Source organism: Scyliorhinus torazame, chromosome 6 (assembly GCF_047496885.1).
Source record: "Scyliorhinus torazame isolate Kashiwa2021f chromosome 6, sScyTor2.1, whole genome shotgun sequence".
Classification (NCBI taxonomy): domain Eukaryota; kingdom Metazoa; phylum Chordata; class Chondrichthyes; order Carcharhiniformes; family Scyliorhinidae; genus Scyliorhinus; species Scyliorhinus torazame.
In genome coordinates, this window is record NC_092712.1 from 66,212,817 (window position 1) to 66,238,766 (window position 25,950).

Genomic DNA, 25,950 nt, shown 5'->3' on the forward strand with positions numbered 1-25,950 from the left:
TCTAATTGTGCTGTTTTTCAGTTAAAAGTGCAGTGTAGATTAGTGTCTGATTGGCTGAAGCTGCCCCCACCCTAATTGCTGAGAGGCAGTTATCTGGCAGTCACCCGAGGCCTGTTAAGGGGCACAAAGGTACACATTGTATTCTTCTCTTTGAAGTTTTAGTGTGAGTCATCCTAAAGTCTGTATAAAAGACGGACAGAAAGCGCACTTAGTAAGCATTGCGCTGGTCAAGGAGACACAGCCTGAGTGAGTGAGACACAGACAGAGTGAGAATTTGGTAATTTGGTGCAGTGAGGTAACCAGGAAAGGTAAGTGGTTAATCTAATTGTGCTGTTTTTCAGTTAAAAGTGCAGTGTAGATTAATGTCTGATTGGCTGAAGCTGCCCCCACCCTAATTGCTGAGAGGCAGTTATCTGGCAGTCACCTGAGGCCTGTTAAGGGGCACAAAGGTACACATTGTATTCTTCTCTTTGAAGTTTTAGTGTGAGTCAACCTAAAGTCTGTGTAAAAGACAGGCAGAAAGCGCACTTAATAAGCATTGCGCTGGTCAAGGAGACACAGCCTGAGCGAGTGAGACACAGACAGGGTGGGAATTTGGTAATTTGGTGCAGTGAGGTAATTCGGTGAAGAGTGGGAGATGGTGCTTTTTCCCGACTGTTTTGTTCTCTCTCTTTCTTCGGGCTTAATTTTGGGAGCCGTTCGGTGGATGAGGAGCAGTCTCTGTGAGTATAAAAAACCTAACGGTAACTTCCTGTTTTCCAGTTATATTCTCCAAAAGTGATGTTAGAGGGAAGCTGTGATCTGATTGGTTGATAGCAAATCTGCCCCAAATTAAAAAGAAAAACACAGCGAATCTCGTAAACTTAAATTAAACTAATTAATTAATTAGTGATGGCTGGTCAGGTGATGTGCTTGAGCTGCTTGATGTGGGAGCTGGCAGATCCCATTGCGAGCTGCAGCGACCACATCTGCAGTAAGTGTTGGCTGCTCGAAGAGTTCTGGCTCAGAGTTGATGAGCTGGAGTCTGAGCTTCAAACACTGAGGCACATCCGAGGGGGGAGACTTACCTGAACACTGTGTTTCAGGAGGCAGTCACACCTGTCAGAGTAAGTAGTTTAAATCCTGCCAGTGGCCAGGGACAGCAGGTGTGACTGCAAGTCAGGCAGGTAAAGGGAACCAGCAGTCAGGAACTCAGGAGCCTCAGCCCTTGACTCTGTCCAACAGGTATGAGGCACTTGCTCCCTGTGTGGATGGGGAACAGGGCTGCAGGAAGGATGAGTCAGCTGACCAAGGCACCACGGTTCAGCAGGCCATTCAAGGGGAGGGAGTAAATAGGCAAGTTGTAGTTGTAGGGGATTCTATTATCAGGGGCTAGATAGTATCCTTGGTGAGCAGGATAAAGAGTCCCACATGGTATGTTGCCTGCCCGGTGCTAGGGTGCGGGACATCTCTGACCGGCTTGAAAGGATGCTGGAGAGGGAGGGGGAGGATCCAGGTTTTGTGGTCCATGTCGGTACCAACAACATAGGCAAGTCTAGAAAAGAGGACCTGTTTCGAGATTATAAAAAGCTAGGATTTAAATTAAAAAACAGGTCCTCAAGGGTCATAATGTCCGGATTACTGCCCAAGCCACGTGCAAATTGGCATAGGGAGGCAAGAATAAGGGAAGTTAACACGTGGCTGAAAGAGTGGTGTGGGAAAGAGGGGTTCCTTTTCATGGGACACTGGCATCAGTTTTGGGACAGGGGGGACCTATACCGTTGGGATGGTCTCCACCTGAACTGAGCTGGGACCAGTGTTCTGGCGAAAAGAGTAAATAGGGTGGTCAATAGGACTTTAAACTAGAGATGGGGGGGGGGGGAAGGGAAATTCAGGGAAACAAGAGGTGAAGTAATCAGTGGGAAACGTAGCTGCTTAGGAATACAAAAAAGCACGAAAACACAGAACTCAGGAGAGGTTACGATAGTCCCCATCCCACAAAATATGACACAGTGTATGGAAAGGCTCAGTAAACCAAGGTCCACCACACTAAGAAAACAAAAAGGGACGGTCAATAGAGAATTAAAGGTGCTATATTTAAATGCGCGCAGTGTACGGAACAAGGTAGATGAGCTTGTGGCCCAGATTGTGACTGGCAGGTATGATGTGGTAGGCATCACAGAGACATGGTTGCAGGGGGTTCAGGACTGGCATTTAAACATCCAGGGATTCACAAACTATCGAAAAGACAGAGAGGTGGGCAGAGGGGGCGGGGTTGCCTTGTTAATTAGGAATGAAATTAAATCAATAGCACTAAACGACATAGGGTCAGATGATGTGGAGTCTGTGTGGGTAGAGTTGAGGAACCACAAAGGCGAAAAAAACATAATGGGAGTTATGTACAGGCCTCCTAACAGTGGTCAGGACCGGGGGCACAAAATGCACCACGAAATAGAAAGTGCATGTCAGAAAGGCAAGGTCACAGTGATCATGGGGGACTTCAATATGCAGGTGGACTGGGTAAATAATGCTGCCAGTGGACCCAAGGAAAGGGAATTCATTGAATGTTTACAGGAGGGCTTTTTGGAACAGCTTGTGATGGAGCCCACGAGGGGACAGGCCATTCTGGACTTAGCGTTATGTAATGAGCCAGACTTGATTAAAGATCTTAAAGTAAGGGAACACTTAGGAGGCAGTGATCATAATATGGTAGAATTCAATCTCCAATTTGAAAGAAAGAAGGTAAAATCAGATGTAAATGTGTTACAGTTAAATAAAGGTAACTACAGTTGCATGAGGGAGGAACTGACGAAAACCGACTGGGAGCAGAGCCTAGTGGGAAAGACAGTAGAACAGCAATGGCAGGAGTTTCTGGGAGTAATTGAGGACACAGTACAGAGGTTCATCCCAAAGAAAAGAAAGGTTCTCAGAGGGGGGGATTAGGCAGCCATGGCTGACAAAGAAAGTTAGGGAATGCATCAAAGCAAAAGAGAAAGCCTATAATGTGGCAAAGAGTAGTGGGAAGTCAGAAGATTGGGAAGGCTACAAAAACAAACAGAGGATAACAAAGAGAGAAGTAAGGAAAGAGAGGATCAATTATGAAGGTAGGCTAGCCAGTAACATTAGGAATGATGGTAAAAGTTACTTTAAATACATTAAAAACAAACGGGAGGCAAAAGTAGACATTGGGCCACTCCAAAATGACGCTGGTAATCTAGTGATGGGAGACAAGGAAATAGCTGAGGAACTAAATGAGTACTTTGCGTCAGTCTTCACAGTAGAAGACATGAGTAACATCCCAACAATTCAGGAGAGTCAGGGGGCAGAGTTGAATATGGTAGCCATCACAAAGAAGAAAGTGCTAGAGAAACTAAGAGGTCCAATAATTGATAAATCTCTAGGCCCAGATGGGCTACATCCTAGAGTTCTGAAGGAGATAGCTGAAGAAATAGTGGAGGCGTTAGTTATGATCTTTCAAAAGTCACTGGAGTCAGGGAAAGTCCCAGAGGATTGGAAAATCGCTGTTGTAACCCCCCTGTTCAAGAAGGGAACAAGGAAAAAGATGGAAAATTATAGGCCAATTAGCCTGACCTCGGTTGTTGGCAAGATTCTAGAATCCATTGTTAAAGATGAGATTTCTAAATTCTTGGAAGTGCAGGGTCGGATTAGGACAAGTCAGCATGGATTTAGTAAGGGGAGGTCGTGCCTGACAAACCTGTTAGAGTTCTTTGAAGAGATAACAAATAGGTTAGACCAAGGAGACCCAATGGATCTTATCTATCTTGACTTCCAAAAGGCCTTTGATAAGGTGCCTCACGGGAGACTGCTGAGTAAAATAAGGGCCCATGGTATTCGAGGCAAGGTACTAACATGGATTGACGATTCGCTGTCAGGCAGAAGGCAGAGAGTTGGGATAAAAGGTTCTTTTTCGGAATGGCAACCGGTGACGAGTGGTGTCCCGCAGGGTTCAGTGTTGGGGCCACAGCTGTTCTCTTTATATATTAACGATCTAGATGACGGGACTGGGGGCATTCTGGCTACGTTTGCCGATGATACAAAGATAGGTGGAGGGGCAGGTAGTATGGAGGAGGTAGGGAGGCTGCAGAAAGATTTAGACAGTTTAGGAGAGTGGTCCAAGAAATGGCTGATGAAATTCAACGTGGGCAAGTGCGAGGTCTTGCACTTTGGAAAAAAGAATAGAGGCATGGACTATTTTCTAAATGGTGACAAAATGCATAATGCTGAAGTGCAAAGGGACTTGGGAGTCCTAGTCCAAGATTCCCAAAAGGTAAACTTGCAGGTTGAGTCCGTAATTAAGAAAGCAAATGCAATGTTGTCATGCATCTCAAGAGGCTTGGAATATAAAAGCAGGGATGTACTTCTGAAGCTTTATAAAGCATTAGTTAGGCCCCATTTAGAATACTGTGAGCAATTTTGGGCCCCACACCTCAGGAAGGACATACTGGCACTGGAGCGGGTCCAGCGGAGATTCATACGGATGATCCCAGGAATGGTTGGCCTAACATACGATGAACGTCTGAGGATCCTGGGATTATATTCATTGGAGTTTAGAAGGTTGAGGGGAGATCTAATAGAAACTTACAAGATAATGAATGGCTTAGATAGGGTGGACGTAGGTAAGTTGTTTCCATTAGCAGGGGTGACTAGGACATGGGGGCACAGCCTTAGAATAAAAGGGAGTCACTTTAGAACAGAGATGAGGAGAAATTTCTTCAGCCAGAGAGTGGTGGGTCTGTGGAATTCATTGCCACAGAGGGCGGTGGAGGCCGGGACGTTGAGTGTCTTTAAGACAGAAGTTGATAAATTCTTGATTTCTCGAGGAATTAAGGGCTATGGAGAGAGAGCGGGTAAATGGAGTTGAAATCAGCCATGATTGAATGGTGGAGCGGACTCGATGGGCTGAATGGCCTTACTTCCGCTCCTATGTCTTATGAGCATGTTCAAGACAGAGATTGATACTTTTCTGGATGCTGATGACAACAAGGGACATTGGGAAAGGGCAGGAAAGCAGTATTCATCCAAGTCATTTATATAAATCGTAAATTGCTGACGCGCCAGCACTGATCCCTGTGGCACATCACTTGGCACATCACTAGAAAATTACCATTTCTGCCAACTGGCTGTCTCCTATTAGCTAGCCAATCTTCAGACCATGCCAATACTGACCATAGTTTGATTGTTGATTTGCCAATATGTTATCCCCTACACCATGAGATTTTATTTTACGTAATAACATTTAAACAATGGCAGGCAGAGGGGTCACGGGATGGGGGTAAATGATGGCTGGAAGAGGGGGATCACAGGATGGGAGGTAAATGATGGCACGCAGAGTGGATATGGAGGGTGTGGAAGTTGGAACCCAACATCAACGACAGGATAGCTGACACAGTACAGGGTGAGTTGAAACAGATCTACCGGAATTGGAGGGGAAGCACACAGACTCAGGAGGAGGGGCTGTGTTAGGGTGGCTCAAGAGGAGAACATTTGCACAAAGAGGTGGGGGGGGGGACTGGTACAAAAGGTGAAGTCACACGGGATCAGGGGTGAGCTGGCAAGATGGATACAGAACTGGCTAGGTCATAGAAGGCAGAGAGTAGCAATGGAAGGGTGCTTTTCTGATTGGAGGGCTGTGACCAGTGGTGTTCCGCAGGGATCAGTGCTGGGACCTTTGCTGTTCGTAGTGTATATAAATGATTTGGAGGAAAATGTAACTGGTCTGATTAGTAAGTTTGTGGACGACACAAAGGTTGGTGGAATTGCGGATAGCGATGAGGACTGTCAGAGGATACAGCAGGATTTAGATTGTTTGGAGACTTGGGTGGAGAGATGGGAGATGGAGTTTAATCTGCACTCAAAGATGTCAGAGCTGAGAGAAAGGTGGAAGATCTCGTTGAGGAGTTTTGTTGGAGCCATGGCGATCTCTCAAGGTACAAAAGAGTCTACAGGAGTCATGGGCTTCACAATGCTGTCACTCCATTTCAGCATTAACACACAGGAATGTGAAAAATGGCAATCGTTAAGGAGGTGCAGCTTCTGGATATATGCCAGATAATCAACAAAAGCCTCGAATCTGCTTTCTCCAATCAGCATGGATAATGTCCCACAGGTCACCCAGTCATAGCTCACGTGCAAGTTAAGTGCAATCAGTTTGCCAGGTGACAGCAGTGGTGCAATGATTAACGCTGCTGCCTCATGGCTCCAAGGACCCGAGTTCGATCCTGGCCCCGGGTCACTGTCTGTGTGGAGTTTGCACGTTCTCCCCGTGTCTGTGTGGGTGCCACCCCCACAACCCAAAGATGTGCAGGGTAGGTGAATTGGCCACACTAAATTGCCTCTTAATTGGAAAAAAAAGAATTGGATACTCTAATTTTTTTAAAAATCAGTTTGCCAGATCTGATTGTGGAGGAGTGAATTTGATAAGATGGCACATGCCATTAATGTGTCCAACCCTTTTCCTACCCTTGTGGGATTGAAATATGAAGTGTCAAGTTTGGCATTTCCTCACTTCACTTTGTGAGTTTGCATCTCAGCTACAAGGCTGTATCAGCAACAAGGATAGTAGCATTGATGTAGCTAAGGCATGTTGTTTGGAAGTGGGAGCTTAACCATCTTTTCCTGTGATTCATTAATCTGCAGTAATTATCATTCCATGGTGAGGAGGTGCAAGCAAAAATGGAGTCTGGGCTCAATGCTACCTTCTTGATGGTACACATAAACGATAGAGGAGGAGAAGAAAGGACTGGCGCCAACTGAGGGGTCCAGGGCATCCCCAGCAAGAACCAGGGGATATGGAACGTGGAGGTGACTCGCTCAAACGAGGGACTACCGATGAAGATTCACCTATCTGCAGATGAACGAGAGACGACGCCGTACTTTCTGCACTTGTCCAGAAATATGGTAGATCGCATATGCCACATTCTGCTGGAGGATAAAATGTCCTGTAAAATGGGAAGACATCCCCTGCCTGTGGCCCTGAAGGTCACTGCTGTGCTCAATTTCTTTGCCTGTAACTTATTCCAGGGATCCTGGACCTATGTGGCATCTCAAAGACCGCCACACATAAATCCATCAACGATGTGACAGATGTCCTGTACACTAAGGCTCATAATTATGTGATGAAGGTGAAGGCTGCTAGATTTAATGGTTTTGCAGCTTTCTCCTGCTTCCCAAGAGTGCAGGGTGCAATCAACTGCAGATGTATAGCACTGAGAGCTCTAGAGCATCAGCTGCTGATGTTCATCAATCGGTTTCCACTCCATCAATGGTTCCTGATGTGCAATCACCAGAAGCACATCATGCACATTTGTACAGGTACCCTGGGAGTTCCTGTGACTCCTACATCCTGAGTCACTTCCGGGTGCCTCACATACTTCAAGGACCTCAGCCAGGGATGGTTGTTTGGGGATAAGCCATTCAAAGGATGACTCATGACATCCATTCATCGTCGTCAGCGTGCCGCAATGGAAACACATATTCCACACGATCCATAATCGAGCAGAGCATTGGCATCCTGAAGATGTGCTTCTGATATTTGGACCAGTCAAGTGGGGCCCTGCAGTACACTTTAGAGAGAGTCTCCCACATTGTTGTGGTCTGTTGTGCACTTCATAATCTGATGCCTCAAAGGTGGGATCCCTTCCAGAGGGAGGAATGGAGGAAGCCAAGAGTCCTTTGCATGATGAAGTGCCCTGAAAAAGGACATCAGGGTCAGCTTACAGAAGCAGCAGTGCTATCCAACTAACCTAGAGGCCATGTTCATGATGAACTAGGTGTGGAAGATGGTGAAGCAATCCACAATTGTCAACTGCTTCAATGAACACTGTCTTGAACGTGGCCATGGTGTTGGGAGAGAAGAGCATCAATTTGACTTTCTTGAGGTCAGAGTTGTTGGGTTGCGTGGGGTCAGTTGTCATTAATCATGACTATCTTTCTTTTCTTTTGCTGATACATTTTGTCCACTTGCATGACCCATCCCTCGAAAATACTGGAGGTCATCCAGGTGTTTATTTTAGCCTCACACTATGTGGGTAGTGCATTCATGAAGCAGTGTGGCTTCTTGGACTTTCCTATCACAAGATGTGGCAGGTTTTTTTGTACCATCCGTGTTGGCGCAGATAATAGCAGTGAGGCATTTCTTGCACCATTACATGGTTCATTATTAAATACAAACAGCAGACTGGAAAAAGGTGGTAAAACAGTCTGATTTCATCTGCCTCAAAAATGTCCTGTAATGCATACTTGTTCAAAACATGGGCAAGACAATTTTGGAGCCAATCAGCTGTCACTGATACTGTAACTGTCGTACCCTTAGCACTTCCAAACAGAATACAATACCATGCTTTGCCTTAAATCAGTCCAGCTATCCTTCACTGTAGGTAAACTTCATATGGGGCAGCTACATTACCAGCGTAATTCCCTTTTCCTGCATGATTGGACATGAGATGGGAATGTTCTCTGCCCGGACTGCCTTCAACCACATTAGCGCAGCTTCTTCAAGTCAGGATAGGTTGCCTTTTCCTTGCTGGGGAGAATGCCTGATGTCGAACTGTTCTAAAATATTTACCTCGAGCACAATCTACCGGCAACGCTGCGCCCAAAAAGCATTGAACAGTGGAGCAACGTGGCCGGTGCATGACAGGAGGCCCTGCTCCCGGGGTCCACCCAGCTCACCGTGCGAAATCGCGTTAGATCTCGCGAGATTAAGTCTGCCCATTGTGGGCGGGATCACTTTTTGACAAATCTGCATATTCGAACGAGACAGCTACACTTTATTATGCATTTCCCTGAGGTAACCAAGGCGTCGGGATCTATCCCCTTCGCCTTGGAGACATCGGACGAGTGCCGTTCAGTACTGGTCTTCGCAAACGGAGACCGGACAGAACGGAACCCGTTGAAGACTGGAGGCACCCAGGTCCATGTCCTCCAGACAGGGCTGCACTCTGGCACAGGTGGTGCTACCTGGGCAACCTAGCACTGCCAGCCTGGCACCCTGGTAGAACCACCTGTGTGGCAGCCTGGCACTGCCAAGGTACCAAGGTGCCCATAAGAACATAACATAAGAACATAAGAACTAGGAGCAGGAGTAGGCCATCTGGCCCTTCGAGCCTGTTCCGCCATTCAATGAGTTCATGGTTGCTCTTTTGTGGGCTCAGCTCCACTTTTCCGCCCGAGTACGATAACCCTTTATTCTTCAAAAAACTATCTATCTTTATCTTGAAAACATTCAATGAAGGAGCCTCAACTGCTTCACTGGGCAGGGAATTCCATAGATTCACAATTCTTTGGGTGAAGAAGTTTCTCCTGAGCTCAGTCCTACCTCTACTTCCCCTTATTTTGAGGCTATGCCCCCTAGTTTTGCTTTCACCCGCCAGTGGAAACAAGCTCCCCGCATCTATCCTATCTATTCTCTTCATAATTTTATATGTTTCTACAATATCCCCCCCCCCGCATCCTTCTAAATTCCAAAGAGTACAGTCCCAGTATACTCGTAATCCAACCCCCTCAACTCTGGGATTAACCTAGTGAATCTCCTCTGCACACCCTCTAGCTCCAGTACATCCTTTCTCAGGTAAGGAGACCAAAACTGAACACAATACTCCAGCTGTGGCCTCACTAACACTTTATACAATTGCAGCATAACCTCCCTAGTCTTAAACTCCATCCCTCTAGCAATGAAGTACAAAACTCCATTTGCCTTCTTAATCACCTGTTGCGCCTGTACACCAACTTTTTGTGACTCATGCACTAGGACACCCAGGTCTCTCTGCACAGCAGCAAGTTTTAATATTTTATCATTTAGATAATAATCCCTTTTGTTGTTATTTCTACCAAAATGGCTAACCTCACATTTGTCAATATTGTATTCCATCTGCCAGACCCTAGCCCATTTACTTAAACTATCCAAATCCCTCTGCACACTTCCAGTATCCTCTATACGTTTTGCTTTACCACTCATCTTAGTGTCGTCTGCAAACCTAGACACATTCACTTGGTCCCCAACTCCAAATCATCTATGTAAATTGTGAACAATTGTGGGCCTAACACTGATCCCTGAGGGACACCAGCAGCTACTGATTGCCAACCAGAGAAACACCCATTAATCCCCACTTTTTGCTTCCTATTAATTAACCAATCCTCTATCCATGCTACTACTTTACCCATAACGCCATGCGTCTTTATCTTATGCAGCAATCTTTTGTGTGGCACCTTGTCAAAGGCTTTCTGGAAATCCAGATATACCACATCCATTGGCTCCCCGTTATCTACCGCACTGGTAATGCCCTCAAAAAATTCCACTAAATTAGTTAGGCACGACCTGCCCTTTATGAACCCATGCTGCGTCTGCCCAAAGGGACAATTTCCATCCAGATGCCTCGATGTTCCTTCCTTGATGATAGATTCCAGCATCTTCCCTACTACCAAAGTTAAGCTAACTGGCCTATAATTACCCACTTTCTGCCTACCTCCTTTTTTAAATAGCAGTGCCATGTTTGCTAATTTCCAATCCGCCGGGACCACCCCAGAGTCTAGTGAATTTTGGTAAATTATCACTAGTGCATTTGCAATTTCCCTAGCCATCTCTTTTAGCACTCTGGGATGCATTCCATCAGGGCCAGGAGACGTGTCTGCCTTTAGCCCCATTAGCTTGCCCATCACTAGCTCCTTAATGATAACAATCGTCTCAAGGTCCTCACCTGTCATAGCTTCATTTCCATCAGTCACTGGTGTTATGAGCCAGGGTTTAGAGAACCCCAAAGTGTATCATGGAGTTCACCTGACCCACAACCTTTAATAGATTGTGGTTATGGGGAACACACGGGCTTACTCGGCAAGTGTAATGCAACAGAAATCTACAGTACTTGAAATTAAAACAATGTTTATTTATGAAACCAGTTAACACTTTATAAACCCACAGTAAACATCTTAACAACTATCAACATCAATAAATTCCCAAAGAGTACAGTACTCTATAGATAACCCTTAATACATTCCCAAACAACATCCGGAAGACAAAAGACCCTTTTTAGCACAGAGATCAGGTTTAAATTCTCTACTGAGAGCAGTTATCACTTTGAAATCACCCACATGAGCACTCTATAGCATGTAGAGAGATCCATGCACATCTGCTGACTTTCACTGCAGCTCTTCTCTCTGAAAACAAAACTAAACACACCCTATAGCAAACAGCCTAAAGCGAAAGTAAAAAGCAGAGCCAGAGCTCAGCTCCACCCACACTCTGACATCACTGCAGCCACTTGAGCAGACAAAGATTTCTTAAAGTGACATTCCCATGACATCTCCCCCCAAGAAAAAATGAATAAACCATCAATTTCAAGATGGTTTCAATTTTCATGCTTTCACTATCCTTTCAAAAATGTACACAGTAAATATACTTTTTCATTTCAAAAAATAACACACAGAAACATGTATTAATAACATAGTCCAATTTTGTTCTCCTTCCTCCAAATGGAATTCTTCTCGATTGACAGTTCTTTAGACAAGTAGGTCTCTGCACGATCCATCCATTTCTCTACGCCTTGGCATTTCTCCTTAAAGTCAGATAAGACTTTAGTTCAATCTGATCACAGAGTCCCTTGTAATTCGCCAACACAGGAGCATTGGTTATCACAGTTTTCAGGCCTTCAAATGCCTGTTGAAACTCCGCTGTCCACTGAAATTTTTGACGTTTCTTCAGCAAGTCCATCAGTGAAGCAACCATGCTGCAAAAATTTGGCACAAAAGTTCGATCAAATCCACTCATCCCAAGACGTCGCATTATTTCACTTTGTGTCGAGGGTATTGGAAACTCCTCAATAACTTTTGTTTTCACATCCCGTGTGACCATTCGACCCTCTCCAATTGTATTGCCAAGGACAGTGACTCGGGCTCCTCCAAAGTCACTTTTGGCTAGGTTTAACACCAAACCGCCTCCTGAAGTCGATCGAATAACTCCATCAGATGTTTTAAATGTTCTGTCCATGTCTGGCTAAAAATTACCAGATCGTCGATGTATACAGCACAATTGGGTAATCCTGAAACAACTTTGTTAATTAACCGTTGAAATGCATCCGGGGCATTTTTCATGCCAAATGGCATAACTTTGACCTGGAGTCCCAAAAGCTGAAATTTCCTTCGCCCTTTCGGATGAAGGTACCTGCCAGTAACCTTTAAGTAAATCCAGTTGGAAATGAAAACTGATTGTCCCACCTTCTCAATGCAATCCTCCAAACGTGGGATAGGATAAGAGTCCGTTCTTGTGACTGCATTAACCTTTCTATAGTCCACACACAACCATTGGGTACCGTCTGGTTTTGGTACCATCACTATGGGTGAGCTCCATTGGCTGCAACCCACTTCAATTATGCCATTTTAAAGCATACTTTCAATCTCTTTGTTAACCTGTGCCAATTCTAAAGGGTTAAGTCTATATCGATGTTATTTGATTGGTACAGCAGTTCCCACATATACATCATCTACAGCCATTTTAGTGCTTCCCAACTTATCTCCACAAACTTGCCCATGTGATATCAATAACTTTCAGGTCAGTCCATTTTTCCTCTGGAAGGTAACTCAACAATTTATCCCATTTTTTAAGAATATCCTCGTTTTCCAATTTAATTTGAGGTATGTCAAATTCACAGTCATCTGGATTTGGTTCGTCACTTTGAGTTAGAATCATTAAAACCTCCTCCTTTTTCTCTCCTTCCCTTTCAAAGTACCTTTTAAGCATATTCACATGACACACTTGGGGTGAGTTTTCCTTCTATCTGGCGTTCTTACCACATAATTCACCTCACTTAATTTCCTTTCAATTTGATAAGGTCAACAAAACCTAGCTTTTAAAGGTTCACCTACCACTGGTAACAATACTAAAATTTTATCTCCACTGGCAAAAATCCGAACTTTGGATTTCTTGTCCACTACCCGTTTCATTACATTTACACTTCTAAATGCTGTCTAGCCAATTCACCTGCTCTATTTAATCGTTCCTTAAAATTTTACACGTAAACCAATAATGTAAGTTCCAATTTCTCATTCACTACTCCAGTGGAGAGTGAGGACGCAAAGATCATCGCCAACAGCGCAGCAGTCTCCTCCCTCGCTTCCCGTAGTAACCTTGGGTATATCCCGTCAGACCCAGGGGACTTATCTATCCAGATGCTTTTCAAAATTTCCAGCACATTCTCCTTCTTAATATCAACCTGTTTGAGTCTATTAACCTGGTTCACACTGTTCTCATGGGCAACAAGGTCCCTCTCTCTAGTGAATACTGAAGCAAAGTATTCATTTCGGGCCTCCCCTACCTCCTCAGACTCTAGGCACAAGTTCCCTCCACTATCCCTGATCGGCCCTACTCTCACTCTGATCATCCTCTTATTTCTCACACAAGTGTAGAACGCCTTGGGGTTTTCCCTAATCCTTCTCGCCAGGGCTTTTTCATGCCCCCTTTTAGCTCTCCTCAGTCCACTTTTGAGTTCCTTCCTGGCTACCTTGTAACCCTCGAGAGTCAAGTCAGATCCTGCTTCCTCAACCTTATGTGAGCTTCCTTCTTCCTCTTGACTAGAAGCTCCACTTCTCTTGTCATCCAAGGCTCCTTCGCCTGACCATTCCTTCCTCGTCTCAGTGGGACAAAAGAATTCAGCACTCGCAGCAAGTGCTCCTTAAACAATCCCCACATTACTGTTGTGCATTTCCCCAAGAACAATTGTTCCCACCTTATGCTCCTCAACTCCTGTGTAATAGCAGTATAATTTCCCCTCCCCCAATGAAATCCCTTCCCATACTGTGTGTTCTATCCCTCTCCATGACTATGGTAAAGGTCAAGGAGTTGTGGTCACTGTCACCGAAATGCTCTCCCACCGAGACATCTGACACCTGACCTTGTTCGTTGCCGAGCACCAAGCCCAATATGGCCTCCCCCCTAGTCGGCGTATCTACATATTGAGTCAGGAATCCTTCCTGTACACACCTGACAAAATCTGCTCCATCCAAACCATTTGCACTAAGGAGTTCCAGTTAATATGAGGAAAGTTGAAGTCACCCATGACAACAACTCTGTTACTTCTGCAGTCTTCCAAGATCTGCCACCCAATTTGTTCCTCTATCTCTCTGCTGCTATTGGAGGGTCTATAGAAAACTCCCAATAAAGTGACTGCTCCTTTCTTGTTTCTGACTTCCACCCATACTGACTCAGTAGAAAAACCCTTCTCAACTACCTCCTTTTCTGCAGCTGTGATGCACTCCCTAATTAAAGTGCCACTCCCCCTCCTCTTTTACCTCCCTCCCTTTTCTTCTGAAAACATCTCAACCCCGGAACATCGAACAACCATTCCTGTCCCTGTGAAATCCATGTCTCCGTAATGGCCACAACATCGTAGTTCAAAGTACTGATCCATGCTTTAAGTTCATCTCCCTTATTCCTGACTTCCTGACACTCCTTGCATTGAAACAGACACACTTTAATCCATTCCACTGAGTACAACTTTGCCCTGTCAACGGTCTATCCTTCCTCACAGACTTGCTGCATACTATTTCTGCCTGTTCAACAGCTACCTTATCCTCTGATCCATAGCTCTGGTTCCCATCCCTCTTCCAAACTAGTTTAAACCCTCCCAAAGAGCTCTAGCAAACCTCCCACCCAGGATATTGGTGCCCCTCCAGTTTAGGTGCAATCCGTCCGTCCTTCATGTACAGGTCCCACCTTCCCCAGAAGATATCCCAATGATCCACATATCTGAAGCCATTCCCTCTTGCACCAGCCCTGTAGCCAAGTGTTCAGCTGCACTCGCTCTCTGTTCCATGCCTCACTTGCACGTGGCACCGGTTGCAATCCTGAGATCACTACTCTGCTTATCCTGCTCTTTAGCTTCCAACCTAACTCCCTAAAATCACTTTTTAGATCCTCATCCCTTTTCTTAGCTATGTCGTTGGTGCCTATGTGCACCACAACTTCTGGTTGCTCCCCCTCCCCCTTAAGAATCCTGTAGACTCAATCTGAGACATCCCTGGCCCTGGCACCCGGGAGGCAACATACCTTCCGGGAGTCTCGATCGCGACCACAGAATCTCATAAGAACATAAGAACTAGGAACAGGAGTAGGCCATCTGGCCCCTCGAGCCTGCTCCGCCATTCAATGAGATCATGGCTGATCTTTGTGGACTCAGCTCCACTCTCCGGCCCGTACACCACATCCCCGAATCCCTTTATTCTTTAGAAAGGTATCTATCTTTTTCTTAGACGTTTAAAGAAGGAGTCTCAACTGCTTCACTGGGCAAGGAATTCCAGAGATTCACAACCCTTTGGGTGAAGGAGTTCCTCCTACACTCCATCCTAAATCTACTTCCCCTTATTTTGAGACTATGCCCCCTAGTTCTGCTTTCCCCGACCAGTGGAAACAACCTGCCCGCATCTATCCTATCTATTCCCTTCATAATTTTATATGTTTCAATCAGATCCCTCCGCATCCTTCTAAACTCCAATGAGTACAGTCCTAGTCTACTCAACCTCTCGTCATAACCTAATCCCCTCAAGCTGGGATCAACCTAGTGAATCTCCTCTGCACTCCCTCCAGTGCCAATATGTCCTTTCTCAGGTAAGGAGATCAAAACTGAACACAATACTCCAGATGCGGCCTCACCAACACCCTTTACAATTGCGGCATAACCGCCCTAGTCTTGAACTCCATCCCTCTAGCAACGAAAGACAAAACTCGATTAGCCTTCTTAATCACCTGTTGCACCTGCACACCAACTTTTTGCGACTCGTGCACCAGCACACCCAGGTCCCTCTGCACAGCAGCATGTTTTAACATCTTACCATTTAAATAATAATCCATTCTGTTGTTATTCCTCCCAAAATGGATAGCCTCACACTTGGCAACATTGAATTCCATCTGCCAGACCCTAGCCCATTCACCCAACCTATCCAAATCCTTCTGCAGACGTCCGGTATCCTCTGCACTTTTTGCTTTACCACTCATCTTAGTGTCGTCTGCAAACTTTGCCACATTACACTTGGTCCCCAACTCCAAATCGTCGATGTAAATTGTGAACAACTGCGGACCCAACACTGATCCTTGAGGGACCCCACTAGTTACAGGTTGCCAACCAGAGAAACACCCATTTATCCCCACTCTCTGCTTTCTGTTAGTTAACCAATCCTCTACCCATGCTACCACTTTACCCTCAATGCCATGCATCTTTAGTTTATGCAGCAACCTTTTGTGTGGCACCTTGTCAAAAGCTTTCTGGAAATCCAGATATACCACATCCATTGGCTCCCCGTTATCTACTGCACTGGTAACGTCCTCAAAAAATTCTACCAAATTAATCAGACACGACTTACCCTTTGTGAACCCATGTTATTACTGCCCAATGGGACAATTTCCCTCCAGGTGCCCCGCTATTTCCTCCTTAATGATAGATTCCAGCATTTTCCCGAAAACCGAAGTTAAGCTTACCGGCCTATAATTACCCGCTTTCTGCCGACCTCCTTTTTTAAACAGTGGTGTCACGTTTGCTACTTTCCAATCCTCTGGGGCCACCCCAGAGTCTAGTGAATTTTGATAAATTATCACTAGTGCGTTTACAATTTCCCTAGCCATCTCTTTTAACACTCTGGGATGCATCCCAACAGGGCCAGGAGTCTCGTCTACCTTTAGCCCCATTCGATTGCCTAATACTGCCTCCTTAGTTATTACAATCATCTTAAGGTCCTCACCTATCATATCTTTATTTCCATCAGTCACGGGCATGTTATTTGTGTCCTCCACTGTGAAGACTGACCCAAAAAATCTGTTCAGCTCCTCAGCCATTTCCCCGTCTCCTATTATTAAATCTCCCTTCTCATCTTCCAAAGGACCAATATTTACCTTAGCCACTCTTTTTTGTCTTATATATTTGTAGAAGCTTTTACTATCTGCTTTTATGTTCTGAGCCAGTTTACTTACATAGTCCACCTTACTCTTCTTTATAGCTTTTTTAGTAGCTTTCTGTTGTCCCCTAAAGACTTCCCAGTCCTCTAGTCTCCCACTAATTTTTGCCACTCTGTATGTTTTTTCCTTCAATTTGATACTCTCCCTCACCTCCTTCGATATTCACGGTCGGTTTTTCCCCTTTCCATCGTCTTTCTTTTTTGTCGGTATGAACCTTTTCTGAACACTGTGAAAGATCACTCGGAAGGTTCTCCACTGTTCCTCAACTGCTTCACCATGAAGTCTTTGCTCCCAGTCTACGTTAGCTAGTTCTTCTCTCATCCCATTGTAATCGCCTTTGTTTAAGCACAAAACACTAGTGTTTGATTTTACCTTGTCATCCTCCAACTGTATTTTAAATTCCACCATATTGTGGTCGCTCCTTCCAAGAGGATCCCGAACTATGAGATCATTAATCAATCCTGCCTCATTACACAGGACCAGATCTAGGACCGCTTGTTCCCTTGTAGGTTCCATTACATACTGTTCCAGGAAATTATCCTGAGCACATTCTATAAACTCCTCCTCAAGGCTGCCTTTACCAACCTGGTTAAACCAATCGATATGCAGATTAAAATCTCCCATGATAACCATTTCTACATGCATCCGTTATTTCTTTGCTTATTGCCTGCCCTACCATCCTGTTACTATTTGGTGGCCTATAGACTACTCCTATCGGTGACCTTTTCGCCTTACTATTCCTGATTTCCACCCAAATTCATTCAACCTTGTCCTCCATAGCACCAATATCATCCCTTATTATTGTCCGGATGCCATCCTTAAACAACAAAGCTACACCACCGCCCTTACCGTCCATTCTATCCTTCGTATAGTCTGATACCCTTGGATATTTAACTCCCAGTCGTGACCATCTTTTAACCATGTTTCAGTAATGGCCACTAAATCATAGTCACTCACGATGATTTGCGCCATCAACTCATTTATCTTATTTTGTATACTACAAGCATTCAGGTAAAGTACAATTATGCTGTTTTTTATGTCTTTGTCATGAATCCTAACACCTTGATCATTAACTTTACGCAATTTATTTTTCCTCTTACCCTTTCTCCTAATTTTCCTTGTCTTTGAACCCATATCTCTACATAATAACCTGTCACGTAACCTGCTGCCTTGATCTCCATTAACCATTATATTGTCCATAGCTTTACACTTCCCTTCCACCCAACATGCTAGTTTAAAGTCCTTGTGACCAACCTATTTATCCTATTCGCTAGAACACTGGTCCCAGAATGGTTCAGGTGAAGACCGTCCCAACGGTACAGGTCCCTCCTGCCCCAGTACTGATGCCTATGCCCCATGAAATGGAATCCCTCTTTCCCGCACCACTCCTTTAGCCACGTGTTAACTTCCCTAATTTTCTCAACCCTATGCCAATTGGCACGTGGCTCGGGTAGTAATCCAGAGATTATAACCCTGGAGGACCTGTTCTTTAATTTAGTCCCTAGTGTTTGATAATCCCCAAACAGGTCCTCTTTCCTAGTCTTACCTATGTTGTTAGTCCCAACGTGGACCACAACAACTGGATCCTCCCCCTCCCTCTCCAAAATCCTTTCAAGCCGATCAGAGATGTCCCTCACTCTGGCACCGGGCAGGCAACATACCATGCGGGACTCTCGATCTGGTTTACAAAGGATGCCATCAATCCCCCTAATTATAGAATCCCCTACAACTACCACTTGTCTTTTTGCTCCCCCCTCTTGAATGGCTTCCTGTACCACGGTGCAGTGGTCAGTCAACGCATCCTCCCTACAGCCCTCTTCCTCATCCATACAGGGAGCAAGTACCTCATACTTGTTGGACAAGGTCAAGGGCTGAGGCTCCTCAACTCCTCAACTCAGGATCCCCCTACCTGCCTCCCTTGCAGTCACACCACTCTGTCCCTGACCACTGACCGAATTACCAGTACTTATTCTACCGGGTGTGACTGCCTCCTGAAACAAAGCGTCCAGGTAATTTTCCCCCTCCCTGATGTGCCGCAGTGTGTGCAGCTCGGTCTCCAGCTCATCAATTCTGAGCCGAAGTTCCTCGAGCAGCCAACACTTGCTGCAGATGTGGTCACTGACGGTCTCAATGGGATCCACCAGTTCCATCGTCATACAGCAACAGCACATCACCTGTCCAGCCATATTCAACTAGTTAATTAATTTAAATAATTAAAAAAAAAAAAATAGAACCTCAAGGATAAACCCGAACACCAACAAAAACACAACCCTCTCTTGCCACTCACCTGAACTCAAGTCACTCACCTAAACTCAGATGTACTCTGTTCCAATCAGCACTCAGTCACTCACCTAAACTCAGATGTACGCTGTTCCAATCAGCACTCCGTGACTAAAGGCATTCCTGCCACACCTTTTGTGCACTCACCTCTCCCAGCACTGTCCCGGCTCTCTCCTCCCGCGCTTTTTAAATCTCCCGGCTCTCTCCTCCCGCGCTGTTTTCACTGTCCCAGCTCTCTCCTCCTGCGCTTTTTAAATCTCCTGGCTCTCTCCTCCCGCGCTGTTTTCGCTGTCCCGGCTCTCTCTCCTCTCGCGCAGTTTTCGCTGTCCATTCCCCTAACCATTTTCTCCTATCCATTCCCCTAACCATTGAGTCTCCTATCACTATTGCTTTTCGATTCTCCCTCCTTCCCTTCTGAGCCACAGAGCCACACTCAGTGCCAAAGACCTGGCCGCTAGGGACTTCCCCCTGTAGGTCATCCCCCCCCAACAGCATCCAAAATGCTATACTTGTTTTGAAGGGGAGCGGCCACGAGGGATCCCTGCACTGTCTGCCCGTTCGTTTTCCTTCCCCTGACTGTAACCCAGCTACTCTTGTCCTGTACCTTGGGTGTGGTTACCTCCCTGTAACTCTTCTCTGTAACCCCCTCTGCCTCCCGGATGATCCGAAGTTCATCCAGCTTCAGCTCCAGTTCCCTAACACGGTCTCTGAGGAGCTGGAGTTGGGTGCACTTTCGGCAGGTGTAGTCAGTGGGGACACCGGTGGTATCCCTCACCACCCACATCCTACAAGAGGAGCATGCAACTGCCCTAGCCTCCATCCCGTCTTACCTTACAGAATGCAGCTGCCCTGTGGACCAACTGGAACTCCGCCCTCCGACTCTGCTCCCAGTCAGCTGCTCTCGCTGTAAACTCCCGGCTCCCTTCTCGCTCTTTGAGGAAATTAAAAGAAAGGAACACCTTACTCCCTCTTCACCTAACTCTCTCAGTCAGCAAACTCTCACTATAGCACTCAAATGCACCCAAACTCAGCACTCAGTGCAAACAAAGACTGCACTGTAGCTGGCTCACCTTTATACTGTGACTCTAGCCTCTGAAAACTGGCCTAATCCAGTTAACTAATTAATAAGCTCCAGTTGCAAGTAGCTGCAAGTAGAACGTTTGTTTAAAGCTGATTGAAAATTCACCTTCTTCTAAACCAAACAGCAACTTTAAATTAATTAACTAAATAAAAGAAAGTCTAGACTTTAGATAAAAATGTACCCCTAATATCCCTCAGTCACAAAACTCACAAGAGCACTCAAATGCACCACTCACTGCAAACTTCATACATTTGGTCTATTTTCAAAGCCCTTATCCACCTAGAACAAAGAACAAAGAAAAGAATATGGAAGAAAGAAAAGTACAGCACAGGAACAGGCCCTTCGGCCCCCCAAGCCTCCGCCAACCATGCTGCCCGTCAAAACTAAAATGTTCTGCACTTCCGGGGTCTGTATCCCTCTATTCCCATCCTATTCATGTATTTGTCAAGATGCCCCTTAAATGTCACTATCGTCCCTGCTTCCACCACCTCCTCCGGCAGAGAGTTCCAGGCACCCACTACCCTCTGTGTAAAAAACTTGCCTCGTAAATCTTCTCTCAACCTTTCCCCTAGCTCCTTAAACCTATGCCCCATAATAATTGACCCCTCTACCCTGGGAAAATATCTCAGACTATCCACCCTGTCTGTGCCCCTCATAATTTTGTAGACATCTATCAGGTCGCCCTCAACCTCTGTTGTTCCAGTGAGAACAAACCAAGTTTATTCAACCTCTCCTCATAGCTAATGCCCTCCACATCAGGCAACATCCTGGTAAATTTCTTCTGCACCCTCTCTAAAGCCTCCACATCCTTCTGGTAGTGCAACGACCAGAATTGAACACTATACTCCAAGTGTGGCCTGGCTAAGGTTCTATACAGCTGCAACATGACTTAGCAATTTTGATACTCAATGCCCCGGCCAATGAAGGCAAGCATGCCGTATGTCTTGTTGACTGTCTTCTCCACCTGTGTTGCCCCTTTCAGTGACCTGTAGACCTGTACACCTAGATCTCTCTGACTTTCAATGCTATTGAGGGTTCTACCATTCACTGTATATTCCCTACCTGTATTATGATGTGGAGATGCCGGCGTTGGACTGGGGTGAGCACAGTAAGAAGTCTTGCAACACCAGGTTAAATTCCAACAGGTTTGTTTCAAATCACTAGCTTTCGGAGCACTGCTCCTTCCTCACCTGAGGAAGGCCATTATGTGGAGATGCCGGTGTTGGACTGGGGTGAGCACAGTAAGAAATCTTACAACACCAGGTTAAAGTCCAACAGGTTTGTTTCAAGCCTGAGGAAGGAGCAGTGCTCCGAAAGCTAGCGTTTGAAACAAACCTGTTGAACTTTAACCTGGTGTTGCAAGCGTTCTACCTGAGGAAGGAGCAGTGCTCCGAAAGTTAGTGATTTGAAACAAACCTGTTGGACTTTAACCTGGTGTTGTAAGACTTCTTACTGTGCTACCTGTATTAGACCTTCCAAAATGCATTACCTCACATTTGTCCGGATTAAACTCCATCTGCCATCTCTCTGCCTAAGTCTCCAAATGATCTAAATCCTGCTGTATCCTCATTGCTATCCGCAATTCCACCAACCTTTGTGTCATCCGCAAATTTACTAATAAGACCAGTTACATTTTCCTCCAAATCCTTTATATATACAATGAACAGCAAAGGTCCCAGTACTGATCCTAGCGGAACACCACTAGTCACAGCCCTCAAATCAGGAAACACCCTTCCATTGCTACTCTCTGCCTTCTATGACCTAGCCAGTTCTATATCCATCTTTCCAGCTCATCTCTGATCCCGTGTGACTTCACCTTTTGTACCAGTCTGCCATGGAGGACCTTGTCAAAGGCCTTACTGAAGTCCACATAGACAACATCCACTGCCTTACCTGCATAAATCATTTTTGTGACTTCCTCGAAAAACTCTGTCAAGTTAGTGAGACACGACCTCTCCTTCACAAAACCGTGCTGCCTCTCGCTAATACATCCACTTACTTCCAAATGGGAGTAAATCCTGTCTCGAAGAATTCTCTCCAGTAATTTCCCTGCCAGTGACGTAAGGCTCACCGGCCTGTAGTTCCCTGGATTATTAGGATTGCTGCCCTTCTTAAACAAAGGAACACCATTGGCTATTCTCCAGTCCTCCGGGACATCACCTGAAGACAGTGAGGATCCAAAGATTTCTGTCAAGGCCTCAGCAATTTCCTCTCTTGTCTCTTTCAGTATTCTGGGGTAAATTCCATCAGGCCCTGGGGACTTATCTACCTTAATATTTTTCAAGACGCCCAATACCTCGTCTTTTTGGATTTCAATGTGACCCAGCTATCTACACACCCTTCTCCAGACTCAACATCCACCAATTCCTTCTCTTTGGTGAATACTGATGCAAAGTATTCATTTAGTACCTCACCCATTTCCTCTGGCTCCACACATAGATTCCCTCCCCTGTCCTTCAGTGGGCCAACCCTTTCCCTGGCTACCCACTTGCTTTTTATGTACCTGTAAAAAACCTTGGGTTTTCCTTAACCATATTTGCCAATGACTTTTCGTGACCCCTTTTAGCCCTCCTGACTCCTTGCTTAAGTTCCTTCCTATTTTCCTTAGATTCCACACAGGCTTCGTCTGTTCCCAGCCATCTAGCCCTGACAAATGCCTCCTTTTTCTTTTTGATGAGGCGTACAATATTTTGCGTTATCCAAGGTTCCCGAAATTTGCCGTATATATCCTTCTTCCTCACAGGAACATGCCAGTCCTGAATTCCTTTCAACTGACATTTGAAAGCCTCCCACATGTCAGATGTTGATTTACCCTCAAACATCCACCCCCAATCTAGGTTCTTCAATTCCTGCCTAATATTGTTATAATTAGCCTTCCCCCAATTTAGCACATTCACAGAGGAACACTCTTATCCTTGTCCACCAGCACTTGTCCACCAGCACTTTACACTTACTGAATTGTGGTCACTGTTCCCAAAATGCTCCCCTACTGAATCTTCTACCACCTGGCCGGGCTCATGTCCCAATACCAGGTCCAATACAGCCCCTTCCCTAGTTGGACTGTCTACATATTGTTTTAAGAAGCCCTCCTGGATGCTCTTTACAACTCTGTCCCATCCAAGACCCTAGCACTAAGTGAGTCCCAGTCAATATTGGAGAAGTTAAAGCCTCCCATTACAACAACCCTGTTGCTTTTACTCCTTTCCAAAATCCGTCTACCTATCTGCTCCTCTATCTCCCGCTGACCGTTGGGTGGTCTGTAGTAAACCCCCAACATTGTGACTCCACCCTTCTTATTCCTGATCTCTACCCATATAGCCTCACTGCCCTCTGAGGTGTCCTCCTGTAGTACAGCTGTGATATTCTCCCTAACCAGTAGCGCAACTCCTCCAACCCTTTTACATCCCCCTCTATCCCACCTGAAACATCTAAATCCTGGAATGTTTAGCTATCAATCCTGTCCTTCCCTCAACCAGGTCTCTGTCATGGCAACAACATCATAGTGCCAAGTACTAATCCAAGCTCTAAGTTCATCTGCCTTACCTATTATTCTTCTTGCATTAAAACATATGCACTTCAGGCCACCAGTCCCGCTGTTTTCAGCAACATCTCCCTGTCTGCACTTCCTCAGAGCCATACTGGCCCTCTTCCCTAGTTCTCCCTCAGTTTTTTCACCTTCTGACCTATTGCTCCGGTACCCACCCCCCTGCCATACTAGTTTAAAGCCACCCATATGACACCAGCAAACCTCACAGCTAGGATATTTATGCCTCTCCAGTTTAGATGCAACCTGTCCTTCTTATACAGGTCACTCCTGCCTCAGAAGAGCTCCCAATGGTCCACATAACTAAAACCCTCCCTCCTACACCAGCTTTTTAGCCTCGTATTTAGCTGCTCTATCTTCCTATTTCTAGCCTCACTAGCACAGGGAGTAATTACAACCTTAGAGGTCCTGTCTTTTAACTTTCTGTCTAGCTCCCTGAATTCCTGCTGCTGGACCTCATCCCCCTCCATGCCTATGTCGTTAGTACCAATATGTACCACGACCTCTGCCTGTTTGCCCTCCCCTTTCAGGATACCCACTAGCCGTTCTGAGACATTCTGGACCCTGGCACCAGGGAGGCAACATACCATCCTGGAGTCTCTTTCACGTCCACAGAAGTGCCTATCTGTGCCTCTGACTATAAAGTCCCCTATGACTATTGCTCTTCTGCGCTTTGGCCCTCCCTGCTAAACAGCCCTGCTAAACATCAGAGCCAGCCATGGTGCCACTGCCCTGGTTGCTGCTGTTTTCCCCTGATAGGCTATTCCCCCCGACAGTATGTTCGAGAGGGGGACAACCACAGGGAATTCCTGCACTGACTACCTACCCCTTCTGGTGGTCACCCATCTTTCTGCCTGCACCTTGGGTGTGACCACATCTCTATAACTCCCATCTATGATGCTTTCCACCACCTGCATGCTCCTAAGTGCATCCAATTGCTGCTCCAACCGAACCACGCAGTCTGTGAGGAGCTGCCATTGGTTACACTTGCTGCAGGTGTAGTCGACCGGGACGCTGGAAGCGTCAAAGATATGCCACATCTCACAGTTGGAGCACTGCATCCCGCTGAGTGACATTTAAGCACCAGTTAATTAATTTGAAACAAACACTTGAATTATTGTTAGATTGAGTTACAATTAACGATATGGCCCTGACGCTAGATTTTTACTGGAAAATTAAATGCTAAATACCGATCTCTGCCCTCAGGTTTAGTTACTCCACTATCTTGTTCATCAATTAGATTTGTTTTGCAATATTATTTGGTTTTTTTTCAAATTTAACAGATTCCAAACCAGGTCACAATTTCACTGTGATGTCACTTCAGCTTTTCCCCCCCACACAATTTGAAAAGGTAATAAAATCACTTAACCTCCCGAGATGCTCTCTGGATCTCTCCCTGCAGATTCACAGTTACAAGCCAGAAGAAAGAAAACAAAATGATAGGGAAAAAGCACCTCCTCCCACTCTGCCCCAAATTACCTCACTGCACCAAATTACCAAGTTCCAATCCCCACTCTGGCTGTCGCCCACTCAGGATGTCTCGATTTCACCCTGCGCATGCTAGGGTGAAGTCCTATAAAAATTACTCTGTTTGATCCTTTCAAACTCCATGTATGTTCTTTCATTAAATTTCTAAACCTTTGTCTGCAGGTCTCAGGCACTAGTTCATATGCACCTATGTACCCATCTGGATGGCCACTTACAAAGGGAAATATATCCACTTGCAAAGAATCGCGGGAAATATGACCAATGCAGGATCCAGACGAACTCAGAGGTCTAGTATATATTTGCCACGAGATAACCAGACACGATCGAAACCCCCAGCCAATTTTCATTCTAATGGCCCATTTCCCCAGAACAAAAGACTTGTACTCAGGTATCAGATACAGATACAGACTCATCGACACCACTCCCTTCACCCTGGAAGCCCAAACGGCCAAGGTCAATGATCACTCAGGACACGCCCAGCCATCAAGGCGTCTGCCCCTTTATTGGCTAAAATCGAAGGCTGTAATCGAAGCCTGCCGAATTATTGGGTCCAAAGCTAAGGACCGCCCAAAAGAGCGCGAAACCCCAAAGGATAAAAAGAGACACTGCCATGTGTTCAGTCTC